Source organism: Leopardus geoffroyi, chromosome X (genome assembly GCF_018350155.1).
Source record: "Leopardus geoffroyi isolate Oge1 chromosome X, O.geoffroyi_Oge1_pat1.0, whole genome shotgun sequence".
Classification (NCBI taxonomy): Eukaryota; Metazoa; Chordata; class Mammalia; order Carnivora; family Felidae; genus Leopardus; species Leopardus geoffroyi.
The window spans coordinates 107,437,491-107,458,929 of record NC_059343.1 but is presented as its reverse complement, the minus strand read 5'-3'; the positions used below and the strand labels follow the sequence as shown (position 1 = coordinate 107,458,929).

General features: G+C 38.8%; 1 long non-coding RNA gene across 2 annotated transcripts; it reads left to right on the top strand.

Annotated features, from left to right (window-relative positions):
- The first annotated feature begins 1,820 nt into the window (after positions 1–1,820).
- Positions 1,821–19,912, top strand: LOC123594828. 2 transcript variants are annotated; one of them, XR_006710895.1, is made up of 3 exons: positions 1,821–2,015; positions 13,404–13,948; positions 19,793–19,912. It is a non-coding gene; the product is annotated as an uncharacterized LOC123594828 (long non-coding RNA). The 2 variants fall into 2 exon arrangements; XR_006710894.1 differs by lacking the exon at positions 1,821–2,015 and adding an exon at positions 12,704–12,830.
- Positions 19,913–21,439: the final 1,527 nt, after the last annotated feature.

The window sequence follows — 21,439 nt, the reverse complement described above, 5'->3', positions numbered from 1 at the left end:
TGCTCCTTCCTCAGTCAAGCTCTGCCTCTCTCTCTCTCTCTCAAAACTAAATAAACATTAAACAAATTTAAAAAGTGTTCATTTTCACTTGAGCATTTTTATAATAGGTGAATTAAAGACTTTATCAGATAATCCCAACATCTGTGTCATTCCATGACTGACCTCTTGATTATCTTTTCCTATGTAAGTCAAGATTTTGTAGTCATTTGTATGTCTAGTAATTTTGGATTGTATCATGGACATTTTGAATATTACATTTTTGAGACCCTAGGACTTGCTTAAATACTGTTGAGCATGTTGATATTTTCATTTTTAATCAGATAATCTGGTTTAGTTAAGACCACAATTTCCAACACTCCTTCTGTGGGCTGAAGTTCCTATATCAGTTTAGTTTTTAAAACTTTTGTAGTGATGGGGTGCCTGGGTGGCTCAGTTGGTTAATCATATGACCTTGATCTCAGCTCAGGTTTTGATCTCATGGTCTTGAGTTCAAGCCCCATGTTGGGCTCTGTTCTGGGTGTAAAGCCTGCTTAAAACAAACAAACAAACAAACAAACTTTTGCAGTGCTATTTGAATATTTCCTGCCTGTGTGACACCCAGTGGCCAGACTAGAATATGGATAGTAGTATATCCCAAGCAGGCTCCACACTGTTAGTATGGAGCCAGATGCAGGGCTTGAGCTCATGAACCATGAGATCATGACCTGAGCCAAATCCAAGAGTTGATTGCTTAACTGACTGAGCCACCCAGGCGCCCCTAGAGTAATTTTGGTTTGTTGCAGGAAATGATTCATTTTCTCTTTGAAATCAAAGCAAAGTAAAAAATAAAACAGTTAAGACTTAATTAATTGGGACCTTTTTATTTTTTATTTATTTTTTTTTTAATTTTTTTTTCAACGTTTATTTATTTTTGGGACAGAGAGAGACAGAGCATAAACGGGGGAGGGGCAGAGAGAGAGGGAGACACAGAATCAGAAACAGGCTCCAGGCTCTGAGCCATCAGCCCAGAGCCCGACGCGGGGCTCGAACTCACGGACCGCGAGATCGTGACCTGGCTGAAGTCGGACGCTTAACCGACTGCGCCACCCAGGCGCCCCAAATTGGGACCTTTTTAAAAACATTTTTTTAAGATTTTATTTTTAAGTAAATCTCTACACCCAACATGGGACTTGAACTTACAAACCTGAGATCAAGAGTCACATGCTCTACTGACTGAACCAGCCAGACACCCTAATAATATCAAATCATTCTACATTTTTAAAAGTAAATTCTACCCCTAATGTGAAGCTTGAATTCATGATCCTGAAATAAATAGTGGCAATGCTCTACCAACTGAGCCAGCCAGGCACCTCTTAATTAACTGGAACCTTTGGATACATAAACATTTTTTTCTTCTTGGTTACAGCAATTTTAACATTTTATTGGGGTGATACCTTAAGTACAACAAACATTCTTCTAATTTTGATTGCCTCCTCTCCCCCTATTCCCCATATTGGCACATAAAAGATGGTGATTGGGTGCAAAAAGCTAGTATACTAAGTGGAAAAGTGGGATTTCAATTCAAGTATGCCTAATGTCACAGCCTAAGCTTTTCATAAGTATGCTGTGTTGCCTTTTTAAGTTAAATAAATGCTGCCCCACATCTAAAACTTTTATTGACTGTGTTACATTTATTGTTCACTCCCTTGACCTTACTCCTCAATCTCTGTGGGAGGAATATACCTCCATACCATTTTAATATTGAGCTTGGCCTTGTGATTTGCTTTGGCCTAGTAATGGTTGGAGTATGGTCCATCACCCCTTGACTTTGTGCTTAGTCATCTGGCTAAGGAGACATGACAAGGGCAGAGGCATAGAATGTATTTTGTTGTTAGACTTATCTTTTGCCCTTCTGCCATTACCATGAAGTGAACATGACCCACGGATCCCGCTATTCCAGGGAAAATGAGAGATATGTGGAGCATACCTGGATCCATCCCAAAGTCTGGTGCCAAGCCCACGTAGGCCTAACCTAGGTGAGTGACATGTGGGTAAAAATAAATGTCTGTTGTTTCACATTTCTGAGTTTAGGGGTGGTTTGCTATGCAGCATTATTGTGGCAACTGACAGACCTCTTATGACCATATAAATATTTGGTTGAGACCATCTTATGTTTCCATGTGAAATGTAAATGAACATAGGATTTTTATTTAAATTCTAAAGCCTAAGTATATTGTAATCTCTGCTTTCTTCACTGTTTACTATTTCCACGCCTGTTTTTCCTCCTAGAAGAGTTCTTACAAAGGAATGAAATTTTCTTCTGTTTATCACCAGCTCTGCTAGTTCTGCAAAATTCTGCTAGTTTTATTTGGGGCATCAGAGCATAGTGGAGACTTGTAGCGTAAGCATCAAAGTTCCTACTTCCCTAAACTGGATTTGTTATTCTTGGTCCCATTTGTAAATGCAGCATCAGCATCCCTATAGGTCTCTCTGCATAGCTTCTGCTAACAAGAAGCCACAGATTATAGGGTTGTATGCTGGTTCATTCCTCATGACTCTCTTTCTTCCCATGTGATGAACTCTACAATGGTATCTAAACATATTTGGGGTTGAATACTATTTCTATCCTTTAATGTCTGAGGACTGAGGGTAACTTACATATTGTCTCTGAGTCTTAGATTCCTCATATGTGAAGTAAGGTTATAATTTCTTCCCAGTCTCCCTCATGACATTGTTCTGAGCTTCAGGAGCTCAGTAAAGATTAAAGATTCTTGTTATTTACTCTGAGTATGTTCAGCAAGCTAGGAGCTAGTAGTATTCACCACCAGTGTTCTATTCTTTATATGCCTTAGGAAAGGGAGTTTTCAGGAATATGGGGTACTGTAACTCTATTTCACTACCTCTGGCTCCTGCCACAGCCTGGGCTCAATAATCTCACTCTCCTCTCTGTACCTTTTTTCCACCACCTGGGTAGGATCATCCTAACTACGCTCACAATCTGCCTAGGACTCAGAGAATCCTATTTCTTTGACAACAGAAATTTAGGTATCAAAGTGAGTTAGCTTGGAAGAGCTGAAGCAGTGGCACGCTGCCCTTGGTGTTACATTGCTTTTGGCTTCTTAGAGTTCATCCCCACTAGTTACTCAAATGCAGAATGAGTATGTAGCTTAGAGACTAAAGAATAGATGCCTAGCCTAGCTGCTTTTTATCAGATGCATGGGCCCTAAGTTGTTTTGCAAATTAAGGCAGGTTTTCTACCTCATTCTTGGTGGTATTTTAGAACCACACAACCTGTAGAACCTGGAAAAGAGTATAATTATGCTTGCATCCTTCCTTTGGTTCATAAACTTAATTGGTAAGGCTTTACAGTGGGAAAGAATTCTCTTATTATTTACCATGTACCAAGTGCTTTACATTTTTATGTTATTCATTGAGATTTAGTTCTGATATCAACCCTTTTATTCTCATTTTAAAGATAAGGAAACCTAAGCTTAGAGTAAGTAAATTAACAGAGTCAGAAGTTACAGCCACATCTGTCTGAATCCAAAGCTTATGTTTTCCATGGCATCACACAGCCATTTTCTTCATTTTGCTTATGCTTGGTCATTCTAAGGGTATGGTGATATGTGTTCTATCATAATTTTGCTAAAGAGTGGCTAGTGTCAGGTTTGAATTCTATCATTTACCAACTGTGTGATCTTACAAAATTCATTTAACCTCTCTGAGTCTCAGTTTCATTATAGGACTAATAATAGTGTTTGTCTCCTAAGGTATTGGGGAGATTAAATGAGATGATGCCTGTGAAGGGCCTTGTGTAGTGCCTAACATAGTCTTGGCATATATTAAGCATTCAATAAATATTGACTGAAAAAATAATCTGTCTCAAAGTACAAGTACCAATGGATCCTGAATCTCTTCTTTTTGCTTTAATAGTATACTGGCAAGTTCTTGAGAATTTAATTATAGGATGTTAGAGTTAGATGAGATCTTAGGCTTGGGTTATCCAAACTCCTCATTTTGTATATGGGGAAAATGAGGTTCAGAGAACGGGAGGGACTTGAATTTGTGTATCCTCCACTGATTCAATTGCACCTCCTGATAAAGTCAGTTATCTTAGTCAAATTCATGTGTTATGGTCTTGCTTTATCTGTTTGAAACTGGCAAGGATCTCTACCCTTCTATTTACCAGTCCTGAGATTTATAAGTAGAAAATGAAGGGGTGCCTAGGTGGCTCAGTCAGTTGAGCATCCGACTTCAGCTCGGGTCATGATCTCAATGTTCATGAGTTCGAGCCCCGTGTAGGGCCCTGTGCTAGCAGCTCAGAGCCTGGAGCCTCCTTTGGATTCTGTATCTCCCCCTCTCTCAGCCCCTCTTCTGCTCACACTTTGTGTCTCTGTCAAAAATAAATAAGCAAAGAAATATTTTTAAAAAAATGAGATTTTATTGTTAGAAAAGTGTGTGTTTCCTGTAATATGCCCACCCTTTCCCATATTCCACATCCTGTCATGGATTTCTGGCCATGCTTGCAATTCAAGGAGTGTCCTCTATCTCTGGAGATCTCTTTATATTCTTCATAATCATTATTATCAGGAATTCCTTGTCTTGTATCCCAATCCCTTTGGGACCTGTTGTATGTCAAATTTACCTGATAAAGTATAGGTTAATGTGTTAATGGATTAATGTGTTACCTTTCTCATATATTATAGGCATATTAACAGCATGCTTCTCTCAAAGAAATGATATACAGTGGAATTTCATGCATAAAGACATTAGGTTATGGAAGAGAGCAATTTGAGTAAGAGGCTTTCTCATACCACCTGGGTGGCCACTTAGAAAATATTTATCCTTTGGAGCCTTCTTAGAGAAAGATAGAGACTCTTCTTAGGGTTACAATGAAGTGTAGCCTTCCCTTGTTAGCCTTTTGCAGCAGTGGTTGAGCAGAAGTAGAAGTTGCCATTGCTCTTGGTGATGGTGCCTGGACTGCTTGGGTTCTGGGGTTGGAGACTGGCATTTGAGACCTTTTATAAGGTATTTGATGGGATAAGGATTAAGGTGGGTTTGAATCTGGATAAAACTAGCAAGAAGAATTCTGTTGGAATCAAGGCCAGGGTCATCTCCTGCCATTCCTTTGAAGGCACTAAGACTCCAGACTTCACCAAACAGCTGATACTCATCTTCATCATCCTTTCCATCCTCATCAGGAGAGACACCAGCATACTGTGCTGGCTGAACATAAAGGCTGGGACAGCCCTGGTAATTGGTGTGAGGACCAATCCTTCCCCACCAGTATGCACAATGAGGCATTGAAACAGGGATTCTTCCTGCATTGCCATTAGTGCTATGTCCCCTTTACTATTAGTCTTAGCATATAAGAGGAAGGGTTTGTAGGCATTGTCTAGTTTATCACTGGTGGGGGTGACTTGCTTAAGTCTGCAGAGTGAATTCATGGTTTATTGAGTGTTATAGCTCAGAACTCCTGATGCCTTACTTTGTGCTGTTTTTTTGTGCACCACGGTGCCTCTGTTGTGTGAGCTGAGATGGCACAGGTAGGTGGCATGGTGTCTGGAAGAACCCTAGTTTTTATGTATGTGGTTACACATGTACACACGTGTGTGTATGTGTATGTGTGTGTGTGTGTGTAGTGCTTAGAAGAGGGGCTGTCAGATACACTCATACATTTTAACTATCATTATTATAATTGATAATATTTTATATACACATAGCTCATATGAGGGCCTTGAGACTCAGTAACCCACTCTTCTTAGTTCATGAAGATCAAAGCTTATAGAATTCTTTCATGTCACTCAAATCCTCCTATCAATCTCATAGGGATCAATATTATTGTTGTTATTATTTTTGGTGTTGTTATTGTTATTATCCCAACCCAGGGATAAAATAATAGGTTTAGAAAAGTTGAATGGGTATACCAAGACACACATAAATCAGTGATGGAGCTGAGGTAACCAAGGCCAGTGCTCATACTTCTACACCAGAGCCTCCTTCCCAAGAACTGCAGAAAATGTATCAAAAGAGGCATAACTCCTAGGTCAGCACTTGACCTGCAAAACAAGATTCAGGGGAAAAGTGTGTATTTCCTCTAATATGCCCTCCCTTTCCCATGCCTGGTAGCATGAGCTGAGGACAGTGACATCTAAGACTTTGCTTGTTGACCAGTTCTGTTAGGACCAGTTATGCTCATGAGAGTGCCTCTTTTCATCTTAGCTGCCTTTCAATGTGTGATCAAGAAATTCCATCAAATTGGGATAAAACTGGCAAAAATAATGAATTCAGATCAACTTGAGAGGCCCAGCCTTGCCATGAGAACATAATATAGCAATGTATTTGAGAAACAGAAGGTGGAGGAAAGGAAAGAGGGAACATGAGAGAGGGAGGAAGAGAGACATGAAAGCGTTTGACAGGTAAGATCTAAGCATATAAAATATAGAGGTAAAAGGCAAGCAGCTGTGTGAGAACAAAGGAATATTCTGCTGCTCCTTATTCTGCTTGCTGCCCAGACGCTTCAATTGCAGCCTCTACTAAATAATAATGTGGGTTCTCTCTTTGCTCCCAGCTCAAAGAGAATGATAAAGCAGCAAAACTCTCAAAGTTACAGTACAGCCATAGATAAAAGTTGATGACATAGAAATCAGCCCCCTGCCAACACACACACTTTGGCAACCCCTACTGGAGAAACACAATGATAGTGAATATAATGAACAAAGAAGGAGAAGACTATTGAGCTAAGATGGGGAAGGTGCCTTTCTTTGGTTCCCTAATGGGGTGTTTTGATGATTTCTAATGTCTGTAGTACTCAATTTTGCAGCAGAAAGTTGGACTGAAGGAGAGGCTGGTTACTTCAGTGTCTCGGGCTCTCTGTGAAAGTCACACATCAGACATAATCATAGACATTAATTTCTGGATTCTTCTGCAGATAATAAAACTTGAAGAAGCTGGACCAATTTTCAGGAAGACATGAAATGGCCAAATGAAATTGTAGGTTTTGGAAAGGAAGTAATGATGGATTGATTGTATGAAACACAGGCTGGCAAACTTTATGTCAATCTTAGACAATAATTCTAGAGGTTGCAATTAGAAGATAGTTTATAATCCTAAGAAGAGTTAGCTCTGATCAGTAGGAGTCAACATGGATTTGCTGAGAAGTCATATAATACAAATTTCATTTGCTTATTTAATTAGTTGAGTGATGGCTCTGGAGAATGTAGCCTACAATATATATGTGGCTGTAATCCAGGCATTTAGCAAGATTTCTCATGATGTATTTGTGGAAAGTATGAAGATCTGTGGCATCATTCATACAGTTATGTCAATTAGTATAGTTTGTTGAAGTAATATAACAAAAAGGTATGGGTACAGATTTGGACACTTAATATGATGATTTCTAGTAATAAGTTATAGAGTACTGTCCTTAACCTTGTCCTATTAAACATTTTTATTCATGACTTGGTTGAAGTTATAAAAAAACAGGCTCATAAGATTTACAAAGGCATAGTATACACAATGTAAGCCAGAATTATGATTCTGCAAATTTTGACATATTTGGTAGATGGGCTGAATCTGCAAGATGAAATTTAAAAATGTAGCACAAAAGACTATGGGGAAAGTCCAAGAAACTGATTACCCAAATATGGAATGTGGCTTAGCAGAGCTCATATTAAAAAAGTCTTAGGGGCTTTAATGTTCAATGAGCTCAAATGTAAGTTAGCTGTGAGATGTGTCTATATGCTTGTTTGTTTCAAATGTCTTATTCTGTTTTTTATTTAAGTATATTTGACATACAGTGTTATATTAGTTTCAAGTGATAGTGATTCATAGTGATTCAATAATTCTATATATAAAATATTATACTAATACTAATATATTAATATTAGTACATTCTATAACTAATATATAGTTAGAATTTTATACATTACTCATTCACCACAATAAGTGTAGTTACCATCTGTTGCCATGCAAGTTATTACAATATTTTTTACTGTATTTCCTATGTTGTACTTTTTATCCCTGTGACTTATTTATTTTATAACTAAAAGTTTGTACCATTTAACCCTTTTCACTTATTTTGCCCATGTCTATGCATTTTTTTCATGACACCCTAATATGGTGGTTCACACACTTGGCTTCACAGGTTTCAATCCAGATCAACTGCATAGGAATCTGTGGTGGTAGGGCCTAGAAATAAGTAGGTTTAAAGCTCCCCAGGTGATTCAAATGGGAAACCAAAGTTGAGAACCACTATGATGATAGAATGTGAGAGAATCGATAATCCCATCGTAATGTGTATTCATCAAATTAGAATGTTTCACTTAGTCTTGGACAATACCTTTTACAAACTGGAACCCATTCAGAGCAGTGTTACCAAGCTGGTAAGAGTACCTGCAGTCATACAAACTATGCCATGAGGAACTGTTGAAGGAACTGAGTGTGAGCAATCTCAAGGAAGACACAAAAGCTGTCCTCAAAGGAGTGTGCCAGAGGGATTACCCTTGTTCTATTTGGTTCCAGAGATGAGTACTAGAACCAAGAAGATGAAGTAACAGGAAGGCAAATTTTAATTCAATAAAAGGAGTAATATTTTAAGAGGGCTGTCTAAAGATGTTATAGGCTGCCTCAAAAAGAAATGTTTGCCCTACAATCTGAAGACTCCAAACCATTGGGCTGCTTAACCAGTTGGTGAACAGAGTGTGGAGAAGGCTTGTGTTAGTCAAGACTCTTTTTGTGGCACATGAGCAGAAACCCAATTCAAAAGGCTTAAAAATAGAGTCTATTGTGTGATATAATAGGGAAGTGATTTCAGGGAGGGCTGGTTCAAGGGATCAATTGATATCATCAGACTCTTTCTTGCCATTTTTTGGAGGGGGCCCTGTTTGTCTTTGCTTTCCTTTATTTTGCATTTAGGCTCTCTCCATGTGACGTCCTGGCGACCCCAGTAGAGATAGAAAATATTTTCTGATACTTCTCAAAAGAGATACACTGATTCTAAATGGACCAATGTGGTCAGAAAGAGAGTGGTGTGTGTGTGTGTGTGTGTGTGTGTGTGTATTAGGAGAAGGGTGAGGGGAATTGGATGCACAAAACAATAAGAGTCTTAGGCATTGGATGGGGTTGAATAAGTGAAGATCCCTCTTAGCCCTGGGATTTTAATATTATTTGACACCATGGCCAGAATGTAGCAATAAGTATAGACCACTGAGTCTTCTTATGGTTCATCAAATATAATCTTTTGTCTAGTCAGGCCCATCTATTTTTCATGCCCTTCCCCATATTCATATCTTTGCTTGTGTTGCTTAATATTTTTAAAAAACCCTCCACTTACTACACTCTAATCCATAGTTGAAGACTCGTCTCAAGTCCTGCCTCTTCTTCTGCTGTAGCTGAGCCAGTGTGCACTGATCTGCACCTCCTTTGAACTACTACAGTGCTCTTCACAATTACATATTTCCTGATGTCATATCTTGATTTTTGTTTTGTTTTTCCATATGAGTCTTTGTAACTGTATTGTAACTGTAAGTTCCTTGAGAAGTAGGGGCAATTCCTCCTCCTTTTCTATTCTTCCTGTGCCTAGCATAGAACAAGTTGGTTTGTTCATTGAAATGTTTTGATTGATGGTCATTTATGTATATATACCCATCCCTTTACTACTACATGTGAAACCTCTGTCCTGCAAGTAATAATGGATTAGATGGCAAAGATGGGAGCATTGCCATAAGAGGCCCTCTGTGGAAATGACTTACACTACTAAAAAGGGCACTGTAATTCTTTGTCACTGGTACAAGCTCTGCTCCATGCTTATGCTGCCAAGCTGGTGTCCTTGCTTTTGGACTCTAGGAATGGGTACTTTTCTGGGATTGGGCCTTCAATCATTCAGTGATTACTGAAAAATTTATTAATCACCAATGTTATTTCAGGCTATGTTCTAGTTATGGGGTGATATACAAAATCTCTGTTCTAAGGAGCTTGGAGGGAGAAACAGAAAAACAAGATTAGGTAATTATAATATAGTATCATGGGATTCCAGTTATGGGTTAGATGAAATAAGCATACTCTACCTTGTCTTCACCATTGTATTATAGCTATAAAATCTGAACAGAATGAATGGATCATTGAACAGTATGAAAGGTAAATAGTAGCAGATTGGGGGAGAAAAACAAATCAAAGTGTTAACTGAACTGGTGATAAGTATGTCATTTAAAAATTCTGCTATACCCTGGCCTGAACTCAGCACACTAGAATCCTATTAAGCAGCCATCAGGGAGCAGACAGAGAGAGCTCTAGGAGAAGCAATCTAATTCTGGCTCAAGAATGGAAAAGGGGATGGCACCTGGGTGGCTCAATCAGTTAAGCGTCCAACTCTTGATTTCAGCTCAGGTCATGATCTCACAATTTTTGAGTTTGAGCCCTGCATCAGGCTCTTCACTGTTAGGATTCTCTCTCTCCCTCTATCTCTGCCCCTCCCCTGTGCATGCTCTCTCTCTCAAAATAAATAAAATTAAAAAAAAAATAATGGAAAAGGGAACTCCTAACACTTAGTGTGGAAGTCCTCCTTTTTTTCTACTCTTTTCTGTTTTCTTGTGTTCTGGCTCCCATTCTGTGGCAATAGTGGCAGCAGCTGATAATTGGAGCCTGTAGGGACTAAAACTTTGAGGATAGGGAATTTTCCTCCCTTTTTGTTGGATCTGTGGTTCACAGAGGGTTGGGCTAACTTCCATTGCTTTTTTTCCTCTCTCTGTCTCCTATTGCTTGGACCCAAACAAGGGTACAATTGCAAAAGTGCATTGTAGAGTAGGGTAACTAAAGCCTTAGCTTTCAGGCCAGAAGACTACACAAAAATAGCCTCAGGTTCTGAAAAGTGCCGAGGAGATCATAGAAAAGGAGAAGCTTGGGAAAGTGACCTTATAAAGTTGTTTATGAACTACAGAGCTCATCCCTGAGTGAACATGTGTGGATTAGGTCCTATTTAGCAGACTAAACTCTTTAAGAACTGAACAGATAGACCACCACCCAGGTCTCAGACTATTCACTTAATGGTGAACATGTGAAATATACCTGGATAGTGCTGTAAAGACTTTGAAAATGGAATAAACTTTGGAACCACAACCCACAGATGTTGGATCAGAACTTTCACTTGAACCTAACCAGGTTGACTGCCTGCTAAAACAAAAACATCAGTATCAACATTATTCATAGGATTTAAACAATTTCCAAGACCTGATAAGGCAACATCTAAATTATCCAGGATACAATCCAAAATTATTAGGCAAATGAAGAATTAAAGTCTTAACTCACATGAGAAAAGACAATCAACAGATGCCATCCTTGATGACAGATGTTGGAATTATCAGAAAAAATTAAAGCAAAGCTATTATAAAAATACACTAACAAGGGCAAAATCCTTGAAAAAAATAGAAAAATAGAAAGCCTCAGCAAAGAAATAAAAAATATAAACACTAACCAGATGGAAGTTTAAAGACTGAAAATATATAATAAGTAAGACTTGAAAAAGATTACTGAGTGGGCTCTGTAGCAGAACGTCGTCAGAATGATTTCATGGACTAGGTTACACTTCAGTTGCTGCTTGAAGAACAAATGAAAATGAACCAAGTGGGGAAGAGTTGTATTAGTTATCTATTGCTAATAGATAGCTATCATTAATTAGTTATCCCAAACATAGCAGTTTAAAACAACAAATATTAATATCTCACACAGTATTTCAGAGTCAAGAATCTGGGAGTGGCTTAAATGAATGGGTCTGGCTCAGTCTGTCAAGAGGTTGCAATTAAACTGTCAGCCAAGGTGTAGTCATCTCAAGGCCCAGCTGGGATTGCAGAATCTGCTTCCAAGCTTACTCACATGACTGTTGGCAGGCCTCAGTTTCTTGTGGGCTGTTTTTTTCCTTGCCACATGGCCCTCTCTCTAGGGAAACTTAAAGCATGGCAGCTGGCTTTCCTCATAGCAAATGATCCCAAGGGGAGGGTCAGAAAATCAAGATGGAACCCACAGTATTTTTTATAACCTAATATCAGAAGTGACATACCATCTCTTTATTTGTTTGTTAGAAGTGAGTCATTAAGTCCAGGTCATACTCAAGGGGAGAGGAATTAGACTTCACATCCTCAAGTGGGGAAGTATCAAAAATTTGTGGACATATTTTGAAAACGATTACAAGGGGAAATATTCTAGGAGGAGGGAATCGGATATGCAAAAGCACAAAATCAAGGGAAATAATTAAAAATGGACACTGGGGGCTGTTTCTGTCTCTATTTAGTTCAGTTGTGCCTGTTAAGTACTGGTTGAGGTGAAGGTTCTATAAAAGTCCGATAGGGGCACCTGGGTGGCTCAGTCAGTTAAGCATGTGACTTCAGCTCAGGTCATGATCTCGTGGTCCATGAGTTCGAGCCCCGTGTTGGGCTCTGTGCTGACAGCTCAGAGCCTGGAGCCTGCTTGGGATTCTGACTCCCTCGCTCTCAGCCCCTCCCCCGCTCATGCTCTGTCACTCTCTGGCTCTCAAAAATAAATAAACATTAAAAAAAATTTTAAAATTCCGATAATCCTCCAAAGACTCCTACTTACCTGTCCTGTCTCTTTGGGGAAGGCAGCAGGTCCAGGATAGTGCCTTCACACTAGGAGATAAATAGGACCTGTAACCCTCACAGTATTTTGTCTTAGGATCTTGGAACAAAAGGGAAAATATAAAAATATATTTTCTTTTAGTTGTAGGTGTATGCGTTTACAGTAGCATGGAAAAGTAGCTTGGAATTTTAACTGGATGCTTATTGTCCTTGATAATACTCCATTCTGCCACTGTCTTCCATCTTCTTACTAGCTAAATAATTGTAAGTCCATTCTGCTGTAACGTCTGTTTGTTCCAATGTGATTGATATATCAGTGGACAATCTGAGCATGACATGAATTTTGTGTTTGCTTGAGCATGATTCCATCAGTAAGAAACGCCAGGTGAATGCAGAAAACAGCACCCAGCTGAACTGAGCTGTAGGGTAATACACAAAACACACACGTCAAATATATACTAGCCACAGCCATTCACATTTAGTTTTACAACTTTTCATCTGATTTCAGATAACACTCCTTTCACCACTTCACAATAACTCATAATCTGCCATGCCCACATCCACAAGCAAACTTTAGGTTTATTCAAGTTAAAGTGCCATTTTTATCGTAGTATTTATGTATTTCTTAACCATTAGCATGTGCAAAACTGTGCTGCCTTTCTTACCTGGTTTTTAACATGTTGCTGATATTTTTATTGTTGTTCCTCTAGTCCCATTTTCCTCATAAGCCCTGTGGTTTTTATTGTGTAATTTTGCATAGTGCAGCAATTTTTAAAGAATACATATATCATGTTATAGCAAAACTGACTGTATATATATGTCTTTTAACTTACCTAGGACAGTGAATTTGGGTGGACTTGGCAAAGAATGAAAATCGAGTCAGTGAAGATTCTGTGTTGTGGAGGCAAAAAGAAAAAGAAGAGAAACATTCAAGTACAGTGGAGATGCTTATCTTCAGTGGTGAACCATTCAGAGCCTCTATCTGAAGACTCCTTTGGTGGATATACTCACTAATGGCTATTTGGTATTCTAGTGTCTGGGCCTCCTGCTCTTCTGACCTTGAGTATCCTCTTCCATAGCAAGCAACTCTTTTTCTTTGGAATATAGTGCAGCGAATAGGGTAGTGAGACATTGTCAAAGAATTTGGACTTTGTTCCCTTGCTTCTCTGATCTTGAGTGAGGCAAGTAGTTCCTGCCAACTTCATATTGCCTCTGAGGACACAACTTTAAGACTTGCCAGGGATTTTTCTTGACTTTGTATCTGTGGCACCTGATGCTGAGGTGGTCATAATCAAGTTCCAAAGTGGTCTGGAGCATTTGCAATACAGAACCTGCTTCTCTTGCTACTTGGACCATATTCAAATCCACGGGAGGAGGCTGGGGTAAGTTTAATTCTTTATTCCTCTTTCTCTTTCTTTTCCTCATTATTCTTTCTCTTCTTCATCTTTATTGAGGCAGTGCCATGTAGTAGTTGAAAATGTAGGTTCTGGGTCTACTGTGTAATGGTTGTATGACCTTAGGCCACTTACTTAACTTGTCTGCACTTCCATTCCCTCATCTTTAAAACTGAGATTTATAACAGCACCTACCTCATAGGCTTGTTGTGATGAATGAATGCTATAATCCACTACAAGCACTTAGAACTGAGCTAGTTGCTTTACACACATGTTCTTAATCAATACCTAAAGTCTAAGGAGACTATATCCATTTAGGACCAAGTGGAGATAAAAAAGTGATTCTGGGCTATTAAATTCTGTCAGTGGGGAAATGTAGTTGCATTTGTCCACAATGCTTCAGGACTCAGCTATTGCCTTAAAAAAGGTACAATTGTGATTGCAATTTCTATTTATGGAGCTCATAAGCATTGACCCATTTCTTTCATTAACTACTACTTTACCTTGGGCCATGGCTGCCAATATAAAGTTGCTTCTATAGACCTTTGAATAAATATTGGATATTTAGGTCACATAACTCTAACAACAGAAACGTTTTAGGCTGTCTGACCAGTATATTAAATAAAATGTTAAATGAGACTGTGATCTAACCAAGGACAGAGATTTTTGTCTTTTTGTCTTATATCTCCTCCACATCTAATATAATGGTTCTCAACCATGAGTGATTTTGTACCCCCAGGGGACACTTGGCAATGTCTGCAGTCATTTTTGGTTGTCACAACTGAGGAGAAGGCAGTTGCTCCTGGAATCTAGTGGATAGAGGCCAGGAATTTTGCCAAACATCTTACAAGGCACAGGATAGTCTCCCACAACCACTATACTGCCTGAAATATTAATAGTTCTGGGGTTGAGAAACCCTACTCTAATACAATGCCTAAATACAAGGAATACGGTAGCATCTTGATAAATGTGTATCGAATGGATGAGTGAAGTTTGGGGAACAAAAATGTGATTTGGAGGCAGAGACATGGTTTGGGAGACAATCTCATAAAGGAGTTGCAAGAAAGCCTGGCATTCAGCCATTTGGTGTCAGCATGACACCAAGACTAGTAGTGTTTGCCCTGTTCAGGCATCCAGGAAGATTGGTCTGTGCCTAGTTCATTTGGTTGCTAAATATTTTGAATAACATTCCTGGAAGGTGGTATATTTTTTAGAAGTTCTAGGTAATTGCTTCTGGAAATAAGTTGTCTTAGAAACTTCAGGAAGGGGAAATAGACTGACTTAGGCTTTGGAGAGTAAACAGGAAATGGAGTAAGAAGTGGCTGTGAATAAATCATATTGTTATGGCAGGGATAGAAAAAGTTTACCATTCTGGTGAAAGGGAAAATAAGAGCAATCTATTTCATAGTTCCTCAGTCTAAGGCAAAGCAACAGTCTCCCAAATAGGGAATTAGTAGGGGAAAAGTGAAAAGTAAAATAAAACAAGTTAAAGTGGTTACACAACAAAGGAAAATATGTTATTTTCTGCAATGGGACATTGTCTTAGTCCATCCAGGCTACTATAAAAGAATACCATACACTGGGTGGCTTATAAACAACAGATATTTATTTTTCACAGTTCTAGAGGCTGAGAAATCCAAGGTACAGCACTGGCAGACTCAGTGTCTAGTGAGGGCCCACTGCCTGGTTTATAGATAGGTGTCTTCTCACTGTGTCTTCATGTGGTCTAAGAGGCAAGGGAGCTCTCTGGTGTCTTTTGTACAAGGGCATTAATTCCATTCACGGAGGCTCTACCTTCAGGATCTAATCACCTTGCAAAGGCCCCACATTGGGAGATGGATTTCAACATATGAATTTTGGGGGGACACAAACATTCCCTCTATAGCAGACATCTTTCAGAAATTTTAAGAGTAGCCCAAATAAAGAAAGCATGGGAGCTGCCTCAAAGGTAACTGATTAAATAAACAATGGTACCACCTTATTATGGAATATTATGTAAACAGTTAAAAAGAATATGATAACTCTGTACCTACTAACAGGGAAAATCTCTAAGGCATATTGTTAAGGAGATAAAACAAGCAGAAAATACACTATAATAGTTTGGCACTATTTCTTTCAAAGAAAAATCCCTCAAAACAACTTTGTAAATTAAGATATATACAAGAACAAAGATGAATAGGAAAAGGCTTTGAGTGATATAGAGCAAATTGATCATAGTGGTTGTCTCTAGGTAGGGGAATAGAATAGGGAGGCGGTGGTCAAGGGGACCTTTAACTTTATGTGTACCAATTACATTTTTACAAGAATGTATCCATGTGGTATCTGTAGAATTAAAAATATACACAGTGGGAAAACAGAAAATCCATAGACCTAGTGCAGATGTGCTGAAGAATTTTGCAGTCATTTTTGCTTCAAAGAAAGATTTACTACCAGATTCCTGTAAACAGCAACCTTGACTCACAAACGATTTGTTCCCTGCTGCCTTAGGGTAGGAGATGAGGCCTAGTAGCCAGCTAGGCCCAATGCTAAATAAGGAAAGAGAGAGGAATGATTAGGACATATGACCATCAGGGCTTTTTTAAACCAGGTTTGTCAGTGCTGGGTTGGCTGTCCAACCTTTTATTTTCACCCAGAGACCTCAGGTAGTTAGGTCCTGCAGCCTGTCTCCTGTAGCATGCACAGGCCCTGAAAACCTAGGGACTTCATGAAGTGTCCTCACTTTGCCTTATCACTCTGCTAATTGGCTAAGCACTGTGCAGAGGAGCTTGAGTGGGAAGTCTGTGCCGTGTGCAGGAGGTCCTTGGGTCAGGGCCAGGAGTGTTCTAGTCTCCTGTTGGACTGGCTTAATAATTTGTGTTCTTGTTCACCTTACAGAATACAAAGAAGTCTTGAAACTCAGAAATTAGTTTAGTAACAAACTAAAAAAATTGTGGATTTTCTTCCATCCAGTATGCATTAATAAAAATAATCCACTATCCATGTCTCAACAATTTAGTCATATGTTTTAAAATAATCTCCTAAATATCTACCTAAACAATGACCTATTGGACCATGCCATATTTATTGTGTTAGCAAAACAAGTCATTTTCTTACAATGTCGGTTTGAAGTCCTTCAATATTTCATGTGGGGACATGAGTGCAATTAATTTTATGTGCATGGGCCTTGCTCAGGGAGGATGGGACCGGCTTACTGGGCAGATTGGTATGGCTTGGGACTGAGAGATATTATTAGGTGACTGGCCCTGAGGTCTCAGGACTCCTTAATAAACCAATGTTTGGAAACCTAACACTCATGTGATAAACTAGGCTCCCACTTCTCTCTCACTTTTGTCTTTTGCTCCTACCTGGCCCCACAATTCTCCTGGTCAACTTTCACTTATGTTTGATTTATCTAGGGAAATAGGATTTAGGAGACAAAGATGGGAGTGGAGAAAGGCATAGATTTGTTTGTAAAGGGTATGGATTTTCATCTGTTTTGTTCATTATGTATTTTAAGTACCTAGAGCAGTTCCTGTTACACAGTAGTCGCTGTGAATATTTGTTGAATGTACAAATGAAATTACAAATGTCTAGGGTGTTCTAGTAACAGCAAGGAGGCCAATGTGAATAGAATTAGTTGAGCAAGGAAAAGAATGATAGAAAGTGAAATCAGGGAAGTATGTAAAGGCTAGTGGTTCACATGGGGTCTTTTAAGCTATAGTACAGACTTGTGATTTTTATTTTAAGCATGATGGGTATTGTTTGGAAGGTTTTGGGCAGTTATGTGACATAACAATAGCTAATATTTATGGTTCCAGGCACTATGCTAGGTGTGTTGGGTGTATCAATTTCATATAATCTTCAAACAAATCTACCATATAGCTGCTAATATTACCTTTGTTGTAAGGAAGACAGAAAGTTATACAAAGAGATTAAGTTTCTTGGTAAGGTCATACAGCTAGAACGTTATGGATCTGGAGTTTGAATTATGGCAGTCTAGCTCTGGACTTACACTCCTAGTCTGCTTTGTACTGCCTTTTTGTACATCTGCAAATGATTTGATTTACATTTTAAATGGCTCCCTCTGGTCACTTTGTTTAGAGCAGATCATAGGAAGGGGAAGTGGAGGCAGGGAGACCAGCTGTTGGAGTTTACATGGCAAGAGATAATGGTGGCTTGGTAGAGGAGATGAAGAGGAGACAAATTCTGCATTTATTTTGAAGGCAGTTTGCTGACAGACTGGATGTGGGGTATGAGAGAAAGAGAAAAGTCAAGGATGTTACTAAGATTTGAAGAAAATATATAAATGATTTTTAAAATGATTTAGCTATTGTTGACATAGAAATTCCTGGTGTGCCTGTAAGCACTTACTTTCTTCAAAGTGGACACCAGTGGATGCCTAGTTCTTGATGACAATTGAAACCCCATGGATGACTCAACTTAGTGCTGTGTTTCATGCTTGATCATCCATATGTGAATTGACTATTTTGGAAATGGTACCTCCCCCTCCTCTCCACTGGTCTTCTGGGCCTTGAGTATTTCTCTCCAACATTAGGGGTGGTATTTTAAAGAAATTCTGAATAGTTTCTCTTGTCACTGTCTCACCTTACCTGGTTCAGAATTTTTGGGAGAGGTTAAGTAAGCTTCACTAATGGCATAGTGTTTGGAGTGCTGTGTCCTGATAGTCAATGATGGTTCAAGACTACTGTTCCTACCACTCCAACTTTGCCACACTACACTTGGGCCTACATTTCAATCATTCTTTGCTCTCTGTGTTGACTATCTTCTTTGTGTGCCCCAGTTTTTAGGTCTTTTAGTCCAACTTTGACATCTGGATTTAACTGCATCCAATTGAATCTGCTTTATTCCCTAAATTTCAACTTTTCTTCTCCCCTAACTTGGTCTTAGAACCTTGTCTATTGATGTATACCTTTAGTAAGCCATTATGGAAGCTACTGAAAACACAGGTCAATAATTTTGACCCCCAGTGTGTGGCTAGGCACCAACCAGCCCTTGAAGCTCTAGGCCTTTCTCTACACTCATACATATTCTGTATCCCATTTCCTGAGCTCTCTTCTGGGGTGGATTTAATCCTTGAATCTGTGCTGAGCTCCCAATGTGTTTGTATTTGATTCATGCCAGGCAGTGCTTATATTTAGAGAATAGAATATCCATAAATTTTTTTCATCCTAAAGGGAATACTGGCACCATTTGAAGAAAGGTAGGTTACCTCATACACTTTGAAAGATTTCTTCTCATTATCAACAAACTGATAAAGTGTCATAGAACAGTGATTTTTTAAACTTTTAAAAGTTGGATAAAATTTTCTATTTGAACCATTTGAAGTGTATCATTTGGTGACATTAAGTACATTCACGCTGTTGTGCAACCATCACCAATTATCCATTTCAAGAATTTTTCCATCTTCCCAAACTAAAATTCCATACCCATTAAACAATATTTCCCCATTCCACTTTCCCACCAGCCCCTGGCAACTACCATTCTACTTTCTGTCTTTATGAATTTGATTAGTATAGTTATCTCATATAAGTAAAATCATACAGTATTTGCCCTTTTGTGTCTGGCTTATTTTACTTAGTATAATGTCTTCAAGGTCTATCTCTGTTGTAGCAGGTATCAGAATTTCCTTCCTTTTAAAGGCTGGATAATATTCCATTGTAGATATATATTACATTTTGTTTATCCATTTATCATTGGCTATTGTGAATAATGTTGCTATGTCTATGGGTGTAGAAATATCTGTTTGAGCCCCTGCTTCTAATTCTTTTGGGTATATATCCAGAAGTGGAGTTGCTGAATTATGTAGTAATTTTATGTTTAATTTCTTTTCAGGAGCAACCATATCATTTTCACAGCAGTTGCACCATTTATATTCCTACCAGTAATACACAAGGGTACCAATTTCTCCACATCCTCACCAACACTTGTTATTTTCTACTTTTTTATTTATATCCATCCTGATATAGTATCTCACTGTGGTCTTCACTTGCATTTCCCTAATAATTAGTGATGATAAGCATCTTTTCCTGTGTTTATTGGCTATTTGTGTATCTTCTTTGAGGAAATGTCTATTCAAGTCCTTTTCCCATTTTAATTGGGTTGTTTGTATTTTTGCTGTTGGATTTTCAAACTCTTTTAAATTGTATGACTCTGTGTTTAAATGGAATATTTCAACTCAATGTATAAAACAGATTAAAACAAAGATGCCCTGGGTACAGTTGGAGTTGCCATTTCCATGGCAGTTCCTGAGAAAGCTCCTTGACACCCCTAATGCTGTATCTTAGCTCTTTTGAAAAACTACTGCTCCTTGGCATTTAGAAAGGAATCCATGCTTCAGAATATCTGAGGAGACATAGATATGCACAGATAGAGTCACCTCTATGTTTTGCCAACTTCAAATATTGGCCACGACAAGAGAAATGTGGTGCTTTTTACTGGAGCATGTTAGTATTATTTTGTCACTTAGTTACAAAGACACACATAGCTATCGATCTTTCCACATATCAAGGGAAGCTCATAAATTATTGGGGAAATGTCAACAAAAATGAAGAAAATGACAGAAACTCTTCCAGACCCAGAGAAAGACATTATTTGCAAATTCATGTCCCCCAGCATCAGGAAAATCCCCAGAGGCAATAGGAATTTGTGAGAGCAAATAAGCCACTGATCATATTGCTATTTATCACAGTTGCTCAATTCTGCTTCAGCCTTCAGACCTTGTTGAATCAGGAGAATTTTTTTAAATAAGAATTTGTGGGGCTTAAAGGGATTTTTGAGTTCCAAAGTAAAGTTCTGAGAATAGTTCTGTTATTCTCAGCTGGCCCTCAGCCAAATGGTTAAGGCCCCTTTGAGGGTCCTACTCCTTGCTTTGGGTGATAACCTCCCAAGATTTTCATGTTGTCTGTGTAGGGTACTCCCACCCATTCTCCATTGGAATTCTCCATCCCATGCCATCTTGTGAAGCAAATTTCCCTTCATAGACAGACCACTTCTGTTTGTGAGCAAATGGGAGGCCAGTCAAGATTATAGTACTTTACTTGAGTTCTGAACAACGAGAAATTAAAAGTAATCCAAAGATAACCTAAATTATCACCTTAAAGTCTAGGGTGAAGTACACCCTATATAGATCTATGAGCAAGTGGGCTTTCCATTACTGTGATCCTGTGTTAGAGAGACTTACCCCCTCTCTCACAGCCTGTGCCATTTCAGTACCCTCTACAGGGCCAGGCCCCTCTCACTGTTTGGCAGAAAACAGAGCAGATCACAGCTCCTTTGTAGTCTTCCATATCCCAAGAAGAAGATGTTTGGACAGAACTATGCATCCACATTTCCTTGTCCCAGGCTTTACAACCAGTTAAATTATTTCTCAGTCTCCTCCTCCCTATAGGTATATCGCAACATATGGAAAGAAACATCTGGAGTGGGAAGAAGAGTCTCCCCTGATACTACCCAGTTTATTCTTCTCTTAACTCACTAAGT